The sequence below is a fragment of the Chinchilla lanigera genome, unplaced genomic scaffold, assembly GCF_000276665.1.
Source record: "Chinchilla lanigera isolate Chin_1 unplaced genomic scaffold, ChiLan1.0 scaffold00105, whole genome shotgun sequence".
NCBI lineage: Eukaryota > Metazoa > Chordata > Mammalia > Rodentia > Chinchillidae > Chinchilla > Chinchilla lanigera.
The window spans coordinates 1970083-1974853 of NW_004955506.1; the positions used below are offsets into that span (position 1 = coordinate 1970083).

Below are 4771 nucleotides of genomic sequence, written 5' to 3' on the forward strand. Positions count from 1 at the left end.
TTTTTTTTGTCTTTTTGAGACAGGGTCTCACCATGTAGTTCAGGCTAGTCTTGAACTCACTTTGTAGCCCAGGATGGCCTTGAACTCAAAACGATCCTTCTGCCTCAGCCTCCTGAGGGCTGGGATTACAGGTACGTGCTGCCATGCCTGCCTGGCAAAGCATGAGAGGGAATAGCAGTATGGTTTCTTTTCTTTTTTTTCTTTTTTTCTTTTTTTGGTTCCTGGAATTGAACTCATGACCTTGTGCTTGGCAGGCAGGCACTGTGACACTGAGCTACATCCCCAGCCCCAAGATATTGCTATTTTGATTGGGGTTGTGTTAAATCTGTGTAACAGTTTTGGAAGTATGGCCGTTTTGCCTTTGTAGTTCTTCATGTCCAGGAACCGGGAATATCTTTCCATTTTCTGATATTCTTTTCAATCTTTTTCAGAGTACTGTAGTTTTCATTGTAGAAGTCTTTTGCTTTTTTGGTGAAATTCATACCTAAGTATTTCATTTTTCTTGATGCTGTTGTGAAAGGTATTATTTCCCTAATGTTTCTCTTGGTGAGTTTATTATTGGTGTACGGGGACGCTATTGAATTTTGAGTGTTGACTTTGTATTCTGCTATGCTACTGAATTTAGTTATTAATTCTAGGAGTGTTTTGGTGGAGTTTTTAGGGGCTTTTACATAGACGATCTGCAAATAATGATAACTTGTTGGGGATCACAACTCACAATGGCTGGTTTTATATCCTTCCCTAAGGCATGAATGAATGCTTGGGATTATTGGTATCACCCTTTGGAGATTTCCCACTGTTTCATTAAGGGTGGGCCATCCTCTCCCATCTACTAAGAAAGACTAAGATTAAGACTAAAAGACTAAGACCACTAAGATTAAGGACACTCCATGGCAAGATCCTTCTAAGCATAAGACCAACACCTGCTTTCTGAGCCATCTGATAATCCCCTCCTCAGTCATTAAATGTTGAGGTCCTGACTGCCTCGTGGGCTTTTGTTTTTCATGAATAACTGGTCATCCCAGACCCCTACTACACTCCATTTTGTTTCTTGCTCTTTCTTTCTTTCTGCCGTGTGTCATAACACATGGCAGGAGACTGGAGGTTCACTGCAGGGGTCCCTGATAATAACTTCTTCCTTTCTACCCATATACATTTTACTTCTTTCTCTTGACTAATTGCTCTGGTTAATATTTCAAGAACTATATTGAATAGGAGTGGTGACAGTGGACATCCTTGTCTTGTTCTTGATTAGAGGGAAAGCCTTCTGCTTTTCTCCATTTAATATAATGTTGGTTGTTGGTTTTTCATAGATGGTTTTGATCACATTGACATAAAGACCTTCTCTGTACCTATTTTCTTCAGGGATTTTTATCATGAATGCTGAATTTTGTCAAATATTTTTTCTACACCTATTGAGATGATCATGTGATTTTTTTTCTTTGCTTCTGTTAACATATTGCATTATATTTATGGATTTGCATATGTTGAACAGTCACTGCATTTCTGGAATGAATCCTACTTGGTCATGATGTATGATTTTTTTCATGATTTGCTGCATTCTATTTGCCAGTATCTTATTAAAAATTTTGCATCTACATTCATTGAGGAGTTTGGCCTATAGTTCTTTATTTTGTTTATGGCTTCATCTGGTTTTTGAATCAAGGTAATACTTGCTTCCAGGAGTGATTTTGGGAGTATGGTTTCCCTTTTGATTTCATTACAGAGTTTGAGGAGCATTGGCCTCAGATCTTCTCTGAATTTCTTGTAGAATTCAGCAGGGAATCTATCAGGACCTGGGCTTTTCTTAGTAAGTTTTTTTTTTCATTATTTCTTTAATTTCATTGACTGATATTGCATTATTCAGGAGCTTTATATCTTCTTGGTTCAGCTTTGGTAGTTCGTATGTATCTAGTAACTCATCCATTTCTTCTGAATTTTCCATGTTATTAGATTATAGGTTCTCAAAGTCATTATCAATATCTTCTGGATTTTGACAGAATTCATTGATTTTTTTGTTTTTTGGGGGGGGGTGTCTTTTTGAGGCAGGGTCTCACTATGCAGTTCAGGCTGGCCTTGAGCTCACTTTGTAGCTCAGGCTGGTCTCGAACTTGCGACGATCCTCCTCCCTCAGCCTCTCAAGTGCTGGGATTGCAGGCGTGCACCACGATGCCCGGCGAATTCATTGTGATTTTGTCTTTTTCATTTCCAATTGCATGGATTTGGGTCTTTCTTTTTATTTTATTTTTTGGTAAGATTGGCTAAGAGTTCATTTATTTTGTTTATTCTTTTAAAGAGCCAACTCTTCAACTCTTGATTCTTTGTATTTTTTTTTTTTAGTCTCAATTTCATTAATTTCTGCTCTGATCTTTATATAGTAATACCTTGGTTCACGAATGTGTCTTTTCACAAAAAATTCAGTTTCCAAACAGAATGTCTGACAAAATTTTGCTTCCATTTGTGAACTCTGCTTTAAGAACAGAACTGTGGCCATCTTCCCCACACAAACATGAATAGGGCCATCTTCCCCAGAATGGTGGGACAAAGTAAGTTCATGAACTGAAGTACCACTGTAATTTCCTTGCTCATACTAGCTTTGAATTTGGCTTGTTCTTGTTTTTCTAGGACTTTGATTTGCACCACTAGGCTTTTTATTTGAGCTTGCTCTGTTGTTCTTATACAGCCATTCACCACTATAAATTTCCACTTTAGGACTTTCACTGTCTCCCATAGGTTTTGGCATGTTTTGTTTTGTTCTGCTTTTTTCTGGGTAGCTGGGGCTGGAGACCTCCTTGAACTCCTGTGGCATAGCTACACCACTGGGACCCATTTTTTGTCCTCATTGTAGAGGAAGGAGTGCTTCTCTGAAAGTTCAGGGTGGTATATGGCTGGGTCAGGGAGGCCTGGCTGGGAAGGCACCATTATCCACTAACTGGTGTTGGACACAAAGGATGCATTGGAGATGAAATGCTTGGTGGGACCAGAATAGTCCACAGTCTCACACTGACTAGGACCTGGAAGAGGTGGCTTTGGGGGCAGAGGCAACGGCTGGGGTGAGAATCTCATGATGGATTTTTTTTGGGAAAAGAGACTTTTTTGAAACTGGTATGATCTTCGGGTTGTAATAACTGTGCCCTGAGCCTGTTGACATGGGTTTTAATCCATGGTCAGTTTTTTATTTAAAACAAGACATTAATGTCTTTGGCGACTGCTTCACAAGGGATTCATTGACATCATAATGCCCTGGAGCGGGTCCCGTGTCAGCAGCAGTGAACAATCCTCTCAGGGTTTTGGACATAAACCCAGCTTGGCAGACACATTATTTTGCTGCTGACAGCAAAAAATGCAGGCATTATAATGGTTAGGGCAAGGGTTTCAGATCTGACTGCTTTCACAGATTGGCAATTGGAACATGCTGGAACAGAAATTACTGAAGTCTTTCTTTGAAGCAAAACTGGCTGTGATAGTGGATTCATTAGCTATAGGATATTTAAAATAATGGCATCCAATGGGGGAAAGTGAAAGGAAAGGAAAAATGCAGGTCCTCTTCCTGGACAATGAGACACTGCTGAACACTGGAGATGTTGTAGGTGACGTTGGTGATGTTGTAGGACCCAGGGCCTGGGACATCATTCTTATGATAAAGTCTTTTTTCTTAGGGCTGGGGATAAGGCTCAGTGGCACAGTGCCTGCCTGGCAAGTGCGAAGTCATGAGTTCAATTCCCAGTACAAAAAAAATTCTTTTCTGATTCTGAAATTATTGTTGCTTGGGATTTAAAAGGAATGGAGGATTGTGCCGGGTATGAAGCAGTGAAACCACGCTTGTCCAGAGAGTTCTGTCTCGGGGGGGGGGGGGGGGAGCCAACCTCCCGGTCACTCTGGCCTCTGGTGTGTTATACTGGCATTACCATTTGATCATAGAACTAATTCCTTCCACAGTCCTCAGAGAATAAGACTAATTTTGTCATCAAGGCACTTCTTTAGAATATTTCTATTGATGAATAACCAATTTTAATTTTATGAGTTTTATTATATAAAACAAGGAATATTTAATAGGCAAAAAATAATGTATTGACTTTTAAATATTTATTATTTATAAAAAAGCATCAAAAATTTCATCATTGACTGTTTTTTGGTGTACAGTCTAAAAAAGAACCTCAAAAATAAATTCTCTTGTGAACTACAATGAAAATATCAATATCACTCTACAAAAGAAATAATCTTTACTTCAGTTATCACACCTAAGGCAGTCTGCACACATGACAACAGCATGTTCCATATACACACATCACTTACACTGACAGCACATGTGTTTTGCTTTCCTGGTCTTTTTGTAGGACATATTTTTTTTGTTTTTGTTTTTGTTTTCTGGTACCGGGAATTGAACTCACAACTGTGCACTTGCCAGGCAGGCCCTGTGCTGCTGAGCTAAATCCCCAGCCCCTGTAGGACATATTGACATCTCATTGGCCTTGCTGTTTTGTTAGGAGTTTCTTATTATATTATACAGTGTGTAGTTAACAAGAACATAAAATATCAATAAAATAAATTATTAAATTCTTAATACATATTGTGCATTTAGAATAAACATCACCTCAACAGTTTCACATAGGTTGTGTACTTCCTTATAAAACCTAAAAGATAATCTCAGCACTTGGGAGGCTGAGGCAGGAGGATTGCTACGAGTTTGAGGCCACCCTGGGCTACAAAGTGAGTTCAAGGCTAGCCTGAACTACATAGCAAAATCCTTCTCAAAAAGACCAAAAAAAAA

The 4771-nt window shown here is 39.1% G+C and overlaps 1 pseudogene; it reads right to left on the reverse strand.

Annotated features, from left to right (window-relative positions):
* Positions 1-2811: 2811 nt before the first annotated feature.
* The window catches only part of LOC102023176, a 13084-nt pseudogene continuing 11124 nt past the window's right edge, over positions 2812-4771 (reverse strand).